The sequence below is a fragment of the Macrobrachium rosenbergii genome, chromosome 36 (assembly GCF_040412425.1).
Source record: "Macrobrachium rosenbergii isolate ZJJX-2024 chromosome 36, ASM4041242v1, whole genome shotgun sequence".
NCBI lineage: Eukaryota > Metazoa > Arthropoda > Malacostraca > Decapoda > Palaemonidae > Macrobrachium > Macrobrachium rosenbergii.
The window spans coordinates 16742375-16759576 of NC_089776.1; the positions used below are offsets into that span (position 1 = coordinate 16742375).

Sequence of the window (17202 nt, forward strand, 5' to 3'; positions counted from 1 at the left end):
AAGAGGTTTGAGGCAAGCACAGAGAAATAATATTTGCAGAAGGGGTAAGAATCAAGGTAAACGTCCAATATTGGTCAATGTCCCATAAATTAATGAATAAACAACACTACAAAAAAATTCAGAGAAACGAAATTGTCTCACAGACAAGAGGAGTGTTCATTTGTTACAAAGATGACAGAAATTCCAGTTAACGATAAAAATAAGTAAATAGATACGAAAATGTATGTTAAAAATATCAAGTGAGCCAGTCAACAGTAGAAATTGTTCAAGCATAAGGAACACCTAAGTTCTGAAGCAGCAAAAATTGATTGAATTAACAAAATCTTGAAAGAATTATGTCACGTGCAAAAAGTCAAAGAAATAAAGAAGATCGAGGTTAGGAGATTCTTTTTTAAGTAATTGGAATAATGATAATATATTCTTCAAAAGAAGCATTTTCACTTGGTCACTGTGGCAACATTGTGGTTATTACTGTGTTATCTAATTATAAAATATATTTTGTGGGAAGGTATATTTTTATTGCTTACATTATTCTTGGGGTTCGACCTTGGAAATAATTTCGGCAATTGCGGAGACAAATCTTGGAAAATCGAACGAACAGTGGAACCATCATAATGAGCTCGAAATTTCCAAACCTTCAGCATAATAATAACGTCGCCTCCCAGCCTCAAGAAAAAAAAAAAAGCTTTTTCCTCCGGATAGGCAAAGCTAATTCATTGATTGCTTTTAATTTTTGCATATGCTTTGATACGATATAGCACGCCTGCCTCAAATAATAATATTGTTAATGCGTTTATTAGTTCTAAAGTAAACTTCACAGCTTTGCTTATAGGAGTGCGAAATTACCGTGTTGTTCCAACACTTTTAAAATGTTTGCGATATTTTATTTATACTTAGTAGGGTATTCGTTAATTAATTTATGTATTAATTATTCATTTGCATGCATTTTTATCCGTGTCTATTTATTTATTTAGTCGTAGAGTTGCTATATATTTATGTGGCCTTATAATCTTCTGTTGTTTTATTTACGTAGGTTTATTTATTTATTAAAGCATTTGTTTGTTTCTTAGCTGATAAGATTAATTCGTTCAAGTTAGTGAAACAACAGCAGCACAAGAGATGAAGGACTATGAACGGTTAGTTCAGACACACTTGTCAGCGGATTGCAATCGAGTCAGTTGCCGAAATTAGAGCCAGCAATTACTTGTTCTCTTCCGTTTATTTTGTTCATTTATCGTTTCTTCTTCCAGCCAGAGCAAGGTAGCCATTATTTATTTATAGAATTATCAATTTCTCCAGCAGTCTTTCATTTTCTTTTAGAAGTTCCCAGAGAACTGGTATCAGTCGAGTGATCTACTCCACTTGCCATTGGACGTAGATTTGACCCCAAAGTGTGAGAAGCAAAGAGTGGATTTTGTTCATTGTGAGTTTCCCCCATCCGCTTGAGCGTCTCTGCTCGTTGCTGGACACTGGTTTGACTTCTAGGTGAGGGATGCAGAAGGGTGAAATTTGCTTCTGGAAGCGTTCCTTGAGTTTCTTCTCTACGGTGGGTGAACATCAGGGCGAAAGTAGCTTGCCGGTCCTTTGCGCCTCTGGTATAGACATGTTCCGTTTGCTTACTTGCGTACTCAGGCGGAACACGGAAATTGATAGATTTATTTTTCCGGGTGAGAGTTATCTTTCACTGAAAATTTTCTATCTTTAATGCTTGTAGTTCTCCATCTTCTGTTGGGGATTTGGTTCTTTCTGGTAACAAACAGGTTTTTAAGGCGAATCGATGCGACGAGAGTGATAAAATAATTAGCAAAGTTTGAGTAACATCGGGTCTGCTCACTAGTTCAATGGATAACTGGTAGGATATATATATATATATATATATATATATATATATATATATATATATATATATATATATATATATGTGTGTGTGTGTTTTAATTATACAGCATATATATATATGTATGTGCGTGTGTGTGTAATTTATATGTGTGTATGCGTATGTGCGTGCGCTCGTAATAAATTACTGCCCGCAGAAATGAAAAGTAGTCTGTTCACGCCTGAGATGCTTCGTAACTTTTATCACTTGGCTCCCTTTGCCCCATAGGCTCATAGTGGCCAACCGAACCATTGTCGGAATATCTCCCTTGTTAACGAACTCTTTATTGTTAGTTTTTTCAGACGTGGAGGTATGTATTTCGTGAGGGAGGAGCAGACTGAGACAGAGAAATGATTTGCTCGTTCTTTGTCAAACTTACACAGAGAGAGAGAGAGAGAGAGAGAGAGAGAGAGAGAGAGAGAGAGGGTTGTATCGATGTTGCCATCTTCCTTCTTTATTAATAAGCAAAGCTTTCGAACTGTTTTATAATGTGACGAAGAATTAAAATAGAAAGTGGGTAAATGCATATTGATTGTAGTCAAACAACTGGCAGTCCACGTCAGTATTTTTATACTGCTGTACAAAGCTATTAAACGTGACTTTATTAATAATAATAATAATAATAATTAATAATAATAATAATAATAATAATAATAATAATGATAACTTATTTCGTTGTTCAAATATTATTATTATTATTATTATTATTATTATTATTATTATTATTATTATTATTGGTCATGAAAATAGGTAGTGGACAATTTAGAAGAATTTCAGAAATGAAAGTCATGTTAAATTAGGTTAGATTTTATAGAAAAGAACAGGGTAACCAATATTCATAAATTTCTCTCTCTCTCTCTCTCTCTCTCTCTCTCTCTCTCTCTCTCTCTCTCTCTCTCTCTCTACTCTGAATTCTTCTTAAAGTAAGAACAACAGGAAGATTCACCTCAAGGGAGGTGCTTAGGAAAAGTGGAGCAGCAGATTGCTTACGGGATAAGTGAAGATTGGGTGACCTACATTTTGAAGTCTCGTAGCAATTATAAAGATGATAGTATATATACGATTGGTAGTAGTAAGGGCAGTAGCACTAGTAGCACATTCGCGCTATTGTTGTTCTTATTCTTTCGTTAAAAAGAAAGAAAGAAGCTGATATCAAACTGTGGGACGTGTATAGATCCGTACGTGAAAAAAAGAGGGAACCGAGATAAGAGCAAAAAGGAGGCAAACGTGATAACATATAATTACACATAAGACAGAAATAGGCATGTAAATTAATGATGAATGAAGCAATATTGAGTGGTTTCGATGGCTGACCACCAATGGGTGCCGCACCGGTGGTATGTAAGGCCCTGTAGCCATGTTTGGGAAGCCTTACCAAAGTCAGACCTTAAAATCTGGAGGGTATGTGTTTGTATGGCAGTGGGCTACAATGCGTCCTGAGAAGCCAGGAGAGTGAGTGAGTGAGTGAGTGAGAAACAGAGTAGGGGAGAAGCTTCATCTGGGAAGAAAAATCTTCTCGAGAGAAAAGTGAAGTTCCCGTGAAATTGGTATTTTAAGGAGATATTCAAGGGAAAGCGAGACGGGGAGACGTGTGTTTTCAAGATTTGCAGCAGTACAAAAAGAAGATTAAGGAAGGGAGATTCATGACTGAATAAATGAATCTGTAGGAAAAAGAAAAAGGTTTGTGATGAAGTGGGTGGCGCGGACAACAGGAGTGAAACAGAATGTATAGAAATGGAAAATGAGATGGAAGGGAGATGTGGATGGATAATAGTGCACAAAAGAAATTGGGAAAGGGGAACACAAAGATGCCCATAAAAACGTGGAATACGAAGGATATGAGAGAAATAAAATGTTAGCAAAGAAAATAGGGAATGAAGAAGAATAAAGAAACTCAAAAAATAAGTTAAATCGAAAATGACGAGATGAAGAATAAGTACATGAGAAAGGAATAGTAAAACCGAGGAGAACAAAAACTTGAAAGAAAAAATCCGAGGAGAACTTTCTTCCGCGGACCGTCATACATTCCTGTCGACAGATGTTCGATGTAGGTCGTGTGTCTTCTCCGCGTATTTGGTGAAAACTCAAACGACGCTCCAAAACAAATACTTCGTCTTTTCTTCTCCTTCTTCTTACCTTCGCTTCTTCCTCGTTTTCTTCCCCTTCTTCTGCTTTCTCTATTTCGTCTTTGCATATTTTCCTTTTTGCTTTCTTCCATCTTTCTTTTCTCTCTTCATTTCTTCCTTATTTCTTGGTTTTTCTTTATGCTCTCTCTCTCTCTCTCTCTCTCTCTCTCTCTCTCTCTCTCTCTCTCTCTCATCATCATCATCATCATCATAACCTCTCTTCTGTATTGGATACTTTTTTCTCCTCTTTTCTTTCTATAATTTTTTATTTTCAATCTTCTTTTTCTTATTTTTCCTCTCTTCTACGTCGTCCTCTTCTTCTTCATTTTCTTTCTCTTTTCTTTGTCCTTTATTTCTTTTTTCTTCTTTTCGTCTTCCACTTATTCCTTCTTTTCGCTGTCTTTGCTTTTCTTTTTTCTTCTTTCTCTTTTTCATCATAACAACCTTCTTTCTTTTCCTTTTCTTTTTTTCTTCTTTTATTACTCCTACCTCTTGTGCTACCTTCGACCAACGAAAGTTACTTCCAATGGTATTTTATTTATCTTTTTCCTCATCAAAAATCGGTTTCCACAATGAGCGGGTGGCTTCACGGGAAAACAGGACCACCACCGCTGCCGCTTCGATCCTGTCACGGCTGATTCGTCAGTGTCTCTAAATATGATTATTTTAATTACGTAGTTTCGATGAAAATTGCCTGTCAATGAAACGTCAGCCCTATAATTATTATTAGTTTTCCGTCCGCACTTTTTCTGTCCGCCCTCAGATCTTCGAAATTACTGAGGCTAGATGGCTGCAAATTGGTATGTTGATCATCCACCCTCCAATCATCAAACATACCAAATTGAAGCCCTCTAGCCTCAGTAGTTTTTATTTTATTTAAGTTTAAGGTTATCCATGATCGTGTGTCTGGCACCGCTATAGGTACCAACAACAGGGCACCACCGGGCCGTGGCAGAAAAAGTTGTATGAGCCATGGCTGAGAGTTTCATACAGCATTATACACTGTACAGAAAACTCGATTGCGCCGTAGTAATTTTTTACTTATTATTTTCAGGTAGAGCAAGCTAAAACCATCACATTAACTTTGTAAAGAACTTCTGCTAAGAATGAGTGACACAAAAAAAAAAAAAGAGAGAAATAGGGAATATACTGATTGACTGATTTCTGTAAACTGGCTTTGCAAGAACTGTGGTCATCGCCTCTAGATAATGTTTTAGATAACAGCGTGATAAAATGTTGATGCAAATTAGACGAGATGATCATATATTTTATAACGCCATGGGCACGATTTTAACGTAATAAAGCTGACTGTTTTTATATATATACTTTTGTTTAAAAGTATTTTAGCTAAATAACCTGCATTCAGTGTTGCTCATCGTGACATCAGCTCAGTGGTCATGCAAGATTCGGTGCATTTGTCATTTGTCGGCGATGTCTCACTCCATTGAAATCACCGAGGACAGTGGTTCCTCATTTACATTGCACTTGTCTTAGGAAAACCGAATCATGAATCATATTTATATATATTACTAGTTTTGTTATTAGCTTGCTCAATATATATATATATATATATATATATATATATATATATATATATATATATATATATATATATATATATATATATATATATATATATATATATATATATATATATATATATATATATATGTATATGCTCCCATGTCACTTAATAATATAGTAGAGTCCACTTTTTCCCAGTACAATGGTGAAAACTCTAGAAGTGAATTACAAACTAATCACAAAAACATAAAATACAACAACAACAGTGGTTAATATTAGGGTTTTATGTTGTAATGTTTTCGGTTTTAATGTTTACTTTTAACTCGCTTTCAGTGCTTTCACCGTTGCACCTGGAAAAAGTGTTGAAAAAAACACGAAAGCTGTCGGTACTTTCTCCTTGCATTTCATGCCTATGACTTATATATATATATATATATATATATATATATATATATATATATATATATATATATATATATATATATATATATATATATATATGTGTGTGTGTGTGTGTGTGTGTATGTATATACGAGTATGTGTGTATATATATTATACATATATGCATATATATGTATATGTATATAATGAGCACTGGTTTGACACCCAGAATGCATGTCGATCTGTTGGAAAAGAAGTAAAAGGATATATGGGTAACAAAACGGAAACCTTGGATATCGAATGAGACCTGGAATACAATAAAAGGAAGGCGAACCAAAATATATTTGTAGACAAATTTCAGGGAGAAAGTGAATAAAGCAAAGTAAACGAAGATCAAGAAGAGATAAGAGAGAATATCAGGACAAACTAGCCTACGGAAGTGCAAAAGAAATTTCCATGGGTGAAAAGAAAAAATACCTGTTAAAAGCAACGAAGGGTAAATAACGTCAGAAGAATAATACAACGCTGAGCAGAATATTTTTTGTAAAGTCATGGATAAAATAAGTGAAGGGGATAATTTGACATATATCAGATATTAATGTACAAAGAAGACCTGAATGCACCATTGAATGAATTCAGCTTCTGAAGTGGAATGAACAAGACTATGATGGAATCTTCGCAAAGATGATTTTAGCTGAAGTGGAAATGACACCTATTGTACTAAGTAGACTGTTTTGCAGAATATGGAAAGAAGAAACAAATCTTAAAGACATTGTGCTAAAACATATAAGATCTGGAAATGAAGGTTATTCATAAAAGTGATACGGTCTGTCTCGCTTTACTAACATGAAGCATGTTATGAAATTGAAAGCATTTTGTCGGTTTGAAAATAAAGCTTTAATAATATTAACTGGGTCAGGGGTCACATGTAGGGGTAATGTTACAAACGGTCCCATATAAGAAACTGCTAAGATTCCATATGTAGGTACGATCATAATTAGAGGATGAAAGGCACGTAGAGGTAGCTTTAGGAGAATCGTATGCAATAGTATCAGCTGGGTTCTTGTGGGCACCAGGAGCCTAGGAAGGCTTATACGTGCTTGGATTAGAACTGTATGCGGGAGTTTGCAGGTGGATGGAGATTTGTGGAAGATTAAGCACAAGAAAGTCTTGCGTCATGGAATATCACAAAGGCCCTGTGGGTCATGAGGTGTTTGAGGCATTATAATATATATATATATATATATATATATATATATATATATATATATATATATATATATATATATATATATATATATTTATATGTGTGTATATATATATATATTTATTCATATATGTAAGTGTGTATGAATTTTTGTCATTTATACAAGCGTGGCTTTTTTATATTCACAAATATTAAGCCACGGATATCGTTTAATATCGAATTCACTATACCCTGGGGATAACGTACACCCAAGGGAATTATAACTTATAAGTGCTTTCACGCCAGTGATAACCAGGTGGTCAAAATCGTTGTCTATCATTCTATCTAAACCAAAGGGCCAGGTCCGAATTCTAGGACAGAAGCACTTATCAATTATAATTCCCCTTGGGGTAAGTTAATCCTAAGGTACAGTGAATTCAATATTGAATAACATTTGTGGCCACACACACACACATATATATGTATATATATGATTTGCATGTGTGTCTGTGTACATTTCTTGCTTAATAATAATAATAATAATAATAATAATAATAATAATAATAATAATAATAAATAATAAGTAGTCATAGTAGTAGTAGGAGGAGGAGGAGAAAGAATAACCATCATTATGAAATTATTATTATTATTATTATTATTATTATTATTATTATTATAGTAGTAGTAGTAGAAGTAGTAGTAGTATGATAGTGATAATGAGTAGCCGGATACGTGAGCGAAACTTGACTGAGAAGCGGATCTTTCAATGACAGTGGAAATCGCTTGCGACAAGATGTTGCTGACTCACTGGTCCATGCTTTTGCGTGCTTAGCAACGTTTATTGCAAGCACATGATCTCTTTTCTCGTTTCTCTTCGGAAAAGTTGCTTATGTTCAGTCTTTTTTTTTTTTTATATCTAACTACCTCTTGCTGGTATAGTGGTTAGTGTCGTGGTATGCTACTCAGATGTCGCGGGTTCGCGTCTCTCCCAGGGCGATGAAAAATCACTGGCTCTGTATCATGATCAGTTACTGCTGCAGTGTGCGGTCTGCGGTGGGAGGTTGAAACCAACATTCTTTGGAAGCTTGAATTTAAAGTTAATGGCCCCTGTATTCTTGTTCCTTGTGAATAGGTTTCGTCTACTGAAATAATAATGATAATAATGTGATCTTCCATTTTAGTTTGCTTTTTTGTTTACAGTTTTTCTTCTTTTGCAACAACAGCTTTTTTATATAGAATTTTTTTATAGATTTTAAACTTATTTGCAGTCATTTCTGTTTTTTTTTTATCCCCAGATATTTTTCTCTATTAACAATGTTCTTTGTTGGATTTCTATCGTTTTTGTTTTTTAGCCTGTATATATATAGTATATATACATATATATATATATGTATAATGTATATATATGTATGAATGTATATATGTGTGTATATTTGTATATAAAAATATATAAATATATATATATATATATATATATATATATATATATATATATATATATATATATATATATATATATATATATATATATATATACCTATATATATATATTTGCCAGTGTTCTTTCTGGACCATTATGTATTCTTTATTCTAACACCTCAAATGTTGTCGCCCTCAGAAACACAAGAGTATGGAAGCACGTCTTATTGGTATTATTGTTGTTGTTGCTATTTCAAAATGTGCACACATTATGGAACACGAGAATAAGGCCATGATCTTGCCAAGAAATACAAGCAGATTAGAATGCCTACATTCTAATCTGCAGTGGAACAACTGTGGCAGAAGATGTAAAGTTTCCTTTGTAGATTCAAAGCACTCTTGTTTGCCTGCCCGAGTGATTTGGGTGCAGTAATTAGGCACCGGTGCCATAAAACTATGGCATTTATTTTGTCACCCTAGTCGTACTTAGAAAACGGATATTGTTGATTTTTAGCGAATGTTTGGTAAGTTCTTACTGCCCTGTTAAATTCTACAGTCTTTTTATGGCAAGGTGACTTGATAGACCTATCCAACAAAGCATTCCAGACTTTCTGTTCACTGAGGAACACTTCTTCAGAGGTTCCCGCAGAAGCCATGACAAATCTCACAGGTTTGAAGAGAAATTGTGTTTTATATCATCATAATCCGAAAGGCCGAAGCTGTTTCCTCCGACAGGGGTGGCTCCAGAAAAAAAGGAGAGACAATTGTCACTTCCACATTTATACTTACTCTGCCGAATTGTGGATGAAGTCCTTGCACAGAAAACTTCCATAATATGAGGTACTTTGTACACCCACACAAAAAGCTCTTCAGCAGCATGCTGAATCCCCTATACACTGCAATCTCTTGCCTCATAGATGCTGAGACCCTTCCTTTCCTGTAGCTCTCTCACGCCATGTATCAAACACTTCTGGCAGAGCAACCTCTCATCAGTATCCCCATGCTGTTTCACAATTACTCCCGAATTTAAGTATCCATGGAAGTCAAATTCATAATAGGAAGTTTATCAATCTTGAAAGTCTAAATACTCCAGAGCCCAGTATCTAGGGATAGGAAGCTTCCACGTGACGAGAGCAAGCGTACTATTTCAGAGCGATAGTTTAATGCATCAGTAGTTTTGATGGGGTGAAGAGCACCATTTTGTGATCGGGCATGTCTCCTTGCATGCAAAGTTGAAGCATCTGGAAGTAGATTTCACCGTGAATTCATGAATCAGTATTGCTTTTCTCTTGCTTCCCATCTGTTATGTAGGCTACTCTCTTTTGTCAAACATTTTGCCATTTTTTTTAGCAAGTATTCGCCATTCATGATTACTGGCAACAACCTTTCGTTTTTTATTTACTGGGTAGTTTTCTGTATTTGTATTGTTCCGTATTTGACAACAGAGTTCACGACGATTATCAGAAAACTGCAGCCTACAGAATGCGTCTTGCTGTAGTACGAAGGGTTAGTGTAATAAGTTTGTCTTTGTCTCTCTGAGAATACACACACACACACACACGCATATATATATATTTATATATATATATATATATATATATATATATATATATATATATATATATATATATATATATATATATATTAGTGTGTGTGTGTGTGTGTATGTTTGTTCGCATATGCACAATGTTGTTTATTAAACCTGTGTAACCACCCTTAAAAAACTTTCATCTCCGAACAAAAATCTTTCCAGTTTTATTTTTCTTAAATAACAGATCATTTCATAATTACGTAATGCAGGAAATGAAACTAAAAGGATAATGACTAAGTTGATAGATAAACTGCGTTAGGAAATGTTTCTAAACAAATTCATTTCCCATTAGCGAAATGCAAATGGTCGTGCGTGTGTTTTTGTCTAGTCTTGCATAGGCAATGTATATATATATATATATATATATATATATATATATATATATATATATATATATATATATATATATATATATATGTGTGTGTGTGTGTGTGTGTGTGTGTGTGTGTGTGTGTGTGTGTGGTGTGTGTATTTGAATATGCCTCTTCACTTAAGAGACGGGGCTTCAGAGAGAAAGTAACACAATGGTCACTGTCACACTCAACTTTAACTGCTGAGTCGTCGCTGAACCCTTGCAGCAGTAAAATTTCCTCATCAGCCTCTGCATACAATATATATATATATATATATATATATATATATATATATATATATATATATATATATATATATATATATATATATATATAATATATATATATATATATATATATATATATGTGTGTGTGTGTGTGTGTGTGTGTGAGTGTGTATGCTCTGTAGATTCTGTGCTTTTGGAAAGTGTAAAGGTTTCATTGCATGTACATAAAATTTGTGATTGCATGTACAACCACAGAAAACTGTACTGTCTCATAAAATTTTACATAATTGTTTATTTGAGAGTACTTCCCATCCATAAGTGATTCTTTTTCTAAGGCTGGATGAGTTAAGATAAAAATTAGTCTGCAGTGACTGACACATTCATCCTCTCACTGATAAATCACGTTTGAATGTTTTTGTTTAAACTTCCAGTCTCACGCCTCGTTGCGTGCGTCAAGTGTTCACAATCCAGCAGTGCTTTAATCATTTCTGTAAGCATTTCATGTACAAAATTTGGAAGTTGCTATTGTCATGGGTCCTTCAATCTGCCCATCTGTAAAAGACAGGCTTGTCGTTTCATGACATGGACAACCATGTTTATTTCGGTGTCTTCGTTATAAGAACATGACTCAAATTTACTGGAATTAGTGGTGATACAAGCAATTGCTACTTTTATGTACGCCCAGACTCTAATTCCTTTTTTCACTGAGAAAAAACGCTACTCTGATTCTTTCAGGTAACCACGACCACGATATAGATGGTATATGGAGTAAATAGACGTGGTTTCTAGATGTACTTAGAAGGCACTCTAATCTTAAAACAATACAGTTCGTAGAAAGCGCTGGCATTTCCATTACTAACGAACACCTTTTATGTTACCTCCATTTAACCTTCGCAAAGGGCATCTACTTCCTGTGGCATAAACCGTCGCCTAGTTGAAGAACTTACTTTAGAAAGTACTCGGTTTGACAATAAAAAGTCTTTATTTCCTTTGCCTTTCAAGTGGCCATGGCATTCTTTAGTCGCCATATTTCTCAGGTCAACGAAGCTACCGGCTGCAGAAAAGAATTGGGAAAATTTTAGGAATGGTAATGAAGGAGATTAACAGAGGGAATGAACGGGCCATTCCGTGCATAGCCAAGAGTATTCGAGACGCTCCGAATCACCCACCTCTCTTGGTGCATCATTGTACTCAAGGTCTAGAGAATACCGATTGTACTCGTGCTCAGACCGAACCACGGAGACCGTACGCATGAACACTACGGACGGGATTATCAAATAAAAACATCTGAGATTCGTGAACTATTTTTTTTTTCGCTCTTGTGTTGCTGTTACTTTCTCTCTCCCATCACTCGTTGTTTAATATTCCGTGATTTACTTTTTTCCCTTTCATTAAGTCATTCGCGAAATGCTTCGTCGTTGTTGAATGGAAATGAAATGTTTGGTATTTATGAAGGAATCTTTATGTTTTTGTACCGAAAGGAACTCATGTTTATTTATTCATATTTCTCTTTAATTTTTACTTATTTGTTTTCTCAGGCTACACAGGGAAGTGTTTATAACTAGTATGGAAAAGACTCATGTTATTTAATTGTAAAATTCTTATATTTTCACCTTCGATATCTTTAATCACGTGGTGTCTAAGGCTCGATTTTCCATGCGTCTTTTAATAAGCTCTAGGACCTTCTGTCAGCTCTGCAAAATATGTATTTCATTTGCAAGTGTTTTCCGAAGAGAAGTATAGAACTACATGCCGTAACCATACTGGCCTTTTGTAAAATTATAACGTACTAAAACCTCGGATCACTAATGAAGAGCAATTAGTGTAAGCGTTTTTAATAACTGCCAGCTTTTATGTTTACCGATGTCGTGTAGTGTACTAATTCATCTTGAATACAGACTTCAAACATATGTTACAAGAAAAGTTAAAAATGACGAATTACTTTCGAATTCTGTACTAGGTGGAATTTGGTTTCTCTTTTGAACTCTTGAATATCTTGTGAAGGAACGGTATAATATGCCATATTTTTATTTTATTATCAGGAGAATTTATTCACTTTCTCAGAATTATTCAGTAGCAGCGGATCTCTCTCTCTCTCTCTCTCTCTCTCTCTCTCTCTCTCTCTCTCTCTCTCTCTCTCTCTCTCTCTCTCTCTCTCTCTCAACCAACTTTTCGAAATTCTCTATTACAGAATTAGGGGATTTTCTACTTGATGTCAGATTTTCATATTTCTAAATTCTTCCTGCTTTAAAATACGCAGTTATTCGATAACACGTTCGCTATATCGCTGGACATCAGATCGGCGAGGGTGGGCAGCTTTGGGTCTGATTAGCACTTGTCGGGTGACCAAAGAGAATTGCCAAACGTCGTAGGCACATTAGACCATTGAGTTTGCTCGAAGGACTTGCTGAAAACCATGCAGCCACCTCCTCAAAAGAGAAAACGCTGTCTTTTGATTATATATATATATATATATATATATATATATATATATATATATATATATATATATATATATATAAAGCAAGTTCTTTCAGCAAGCTTTAGTGAATGTTTGTATATTTGTTTGTTCACTGTAGAAATCCAAACCGCTTGACAGACCCAGACAAAATTTTGCACATGGCTTCTATGTCACCCCAGAAAGGTTTATAACTCAAAATCAAAACCCGTGCCCCGTGACAGACGTACAAACACAGACAAAAAAATTAAATTTTCGTTTTTACGCCACCTTTTCCTTCAGTTTTCTGGTTTATTATCATTTTTCACCTAACACCACCTTTTTTTCCCAGGGCTGCCAGACATATGATTAACCTATACAATAAATCCAAATCCCCTATAACATCAATTTTTACCAGAATTTACGTGAAATTTGATCATAACTTTTGAGAATTATTACTATAATTTTTATTACCTCAATAAAATCAACATTGAAAACCTATTTCGGTTTGAATGTGGTTTACAATCCTCGCCACGAAAAAAGGTAACAGACCAAATGCTTCTGTGATAGACATACCCCCTCATTAAAAAATTACTCGCGACGAAATTACCCTTTTTTTCAGTGTTCATTTTAAGCCAAACGTATCTTAATTATACCTTGCCAATAAAATACAAATTCTTAAGTACCTTGAGGTATTACCATCATCATATCTAAGTACTTAATCCACTCAAAAATCATCATTTATCGACAAAATCTATATTAGACAATTCAGACTTTGGCCTACACTTTCCCTCAGAAACATCAAAGTAAACTGAAACGCGTTCATTAGCATGTACAGGAAACTGAAAACAGTTGCAGCTATTTTTACAGTGTCTAAAATTAGAATTTTGATAATAATTTAATATTACATAGCCAATGAACAATGTATCTTAAGTATCTGCTGGCTAAGACTGATGTCAACATGTACGATATTTCTTTTTTTTTTTTTTTTTTTCGCTGAAATGCAAATTTTACCTTCGGAATTCACTATAGCGACTGCTTCGTGACGTTACGGTGATGTATTCCTTATAAGGTCGGTTTAAGTGAGGTCTGAAATTAATTATCGTGTAGTTAGGCAATACCACCACCACACACCAACTTCCCCATACTACCTCTACCAAACGTTCTCTCTTTCTCTCTCTCAAGGCATCACTCAATCTGGAGCGGAATTTATCTATGAGGTTTTTAACTATCGAGCAAGTCAATCATTTTTCTCTCTCTCTCTCTCTCTCTCTCTGTCTTTCTTTGTGTCTTCCTTTCGCCATTTTAATCAGATAAGTGCCTGGATGTATGTATACATGTATGTATCATGTTTATTTAAAGCAATGAATTCAAGACAGAATTATTAATCAAAGGAAAGAAAAGTGTTTTCAATGATAGTATAATAGTACACATACTTTACACGACAAAACAATTCAAAGGGGATGAAGGAAAATTTTTCTGAGTTCTTCAAAGTTCTTCCGGACAGCGCTGTTGGTTGCTGTCAGTACACACACACACACACTATACACACACACACATATATATATATATATATACATATATATATATATATATATATATATATATATATATATACATACATACATACATGTGTGTGTGTGTGTGTGTAGTGTGTGTGTGTGTGTACTTAGTTTAATTCAGCATGGAAAAATAATGCTGCTGACAATCATAATATGCAGTCGATTATTCGCATGGCAACCCAAGTACATTATCACAATACACAAAAGTAAAACCGCTATTTCTTTGTAAACAGAATCCAGCCATCCTTACAGTAACTGGATTCCATCCTGAGAACTCCTGGTTGAACACTTTGCCTCTGAGTGCCTGGCGTGACCAAGTGTTCGTGGGCAGTAGTGTACTGGGGATGAGTCCTTGCTGGATGGTGTCATGGCAGTCTTTGTGGCAACGTGGCGAAGAATTTTCCGTGGGACCCCCTCCTGCAAATCAGTGTATGCAAGACTTGGTGCTTCATCATTCCGTTTCATGGTCTCCCTTATTTACCAACTGGGAAGACTTTCTCGTCGAGGTGTTCTGGTGCTTTAAAAAACGCTGGCGCAAGGACCCGTGGGAGCCGAAAGACTGTTCCCAAGGAGATGAGCTTGATTTTGCTTCATTCATCCATGAAAAGTTGGGTTAGGTGGTGTGTGGGATGTGTGGCCATTGCCTGTCAGGTGTGTAAGCCATATTGTGATTATTGCAGTAACCCATGGAATTATTAACTAATATTAGATACATTCCAAAAAGTGCTCTTCCTTTTGTCAAAGTTAAGTATATCTTAGTTTAACCAGACCACTGAGCTGGTTAACAGCTCTCCTAGGGCTGGCCCGAAGGATTAGACTTATTTTACGTGGCTAAGAACCAACTGGTTACCTAGCAACGGGACCTACAGCTTATTGTGGAATCCGAACCACATTATGACGAGAAATGAATTTCTGTCACCAGAAATAAATTCCTCTAATTCTTCATTGGCCGGCCGGAGAATCGAACGCTGGGCCAACAGCGTGCTAGCCGAGAGCTCTACCCACCCCACCAATGAAGAACTCTTCTTCTGGATCCATTATTCAGGCTTGAAACACAAGACTGTATAACTTTTAATGACTGAGATGTATTATTCTAAAAGTAAAAGGTATGAAATAGAACTAAGTCTTCATCTTCAATCTAGCTTAAAAATGTTGCGCGAAGACTTGTTAAAACGCGCGCGCGCACACACAAACATAAGTTTTTGCGTACCAGTATAATCGTTCTCCTTACGCCTTTAGCCCTGTCATGAATGAGAAAGGAAATCAGGTGGAGAGATTTACATCAAGATGCAGATTTGTTGAGAAATTTAACCTCGTCATTCAGAAGGCAGTTTCTCTTTTGGTTTCCAGTATTTGCCAGAATGGTGTATATGTCATCAGGGGAACATACGGCTGAAGTAGGGAGCCATAAAGACCAAAAACCATTTATATTAATGCTCGTTAATTAACTTTCGGCTTCTTTGTTATTATTCCTTCAGTATTCTGGAAATTGTATCCAGGAAGAAAAGAGAAAAAGGCTGAGTTTTTATGTTCAGAGGAAATGAAAAAGTAGGCGTCAGCATGATTTTTATGTGCATGAAATCAAGCTTTACAAATTTAGGCTAAAACACATAGAATGCACAGAATACTTACTCAGTAATGCAAGAAACAAAAAAATCCTTGGTCCCGAGTTGAGATCCTTCTATATTAAATCTTAAAAGTTCTCCTACGTCACATAGCTCACGCCTCCACTATTTCATTGAAATCCCTCGGTCAAGTTTTGATACATTTTTGACTAACCGACACGGATAAATACATAGCCTTTATCACATTATATCAGTTTGACGTCCCATGATATATTTGATGAAATCAATTTATTATTGATTATTTCCATAGCTCTTGTTTTGTTATTTTTTGTTCGTGTTTCACATACCCACGTTCGCTTCGGTGTCAACTGATTTCCTGAAATCGCGGTCTTTTGATTAGTTCCATTAATATAAATTTATCAGAATGTATTGATAACTATTTGTTTACTCAATAGTCATGGAATATATGTAATGCAGCCGTTGACATTCGATGTTATCTTGACAACAAGAAGATGAAAAGCATGGCGATAGATCAGAATGATTGCACTTTCGTTTTTAACTTCAAAGAATAAAAAAAAAAAAGAACTGACGTTTTCAAAAACCACATTGCACGGAGATGCGGTGTAGAAGCCTAACGGTATTTGAGCTCGAATGCTTGCAGACGGTCGTTGCGGTCAGCGCGATTTGCCTTAAAAGATTTGAACTGCAACGGTCTTCTCGCTCTCTAGACCTATAAGGCGGTAAAGCACGCCATAAGGATGTTAGGTATTCTTATGTAGATTTTAATTTCCCCTGAAGGCGTTTATGAGAGCACAAACACGCGATGGTGTTTTCGGAGGTGTCACGAGAACTTTCATTTTCTGTCACCTCTTTTGCAAGAGGAAAATTTACGATTTCATTTTTAATGGCTCAATTTTTATATTGTGTTTTGTTACTTTCTGCTCTTCTGAATTTT

At 35.3% G+C, this 17202-nt stretch overlaps 1 long non-coding RNA gene across 1 annotated transcript in view; it reads right to left on the bottom strand.

Moving 5' to 3' along the window:
* LOC136856478 (uncharacterized) overlaps nucleotides 1–17202 on the bottom strand; it is a 138607-nt gene that overhangs the window by 12811 nt on the left and 108594 nt on the right. The window lies entirely within an intron of this gene.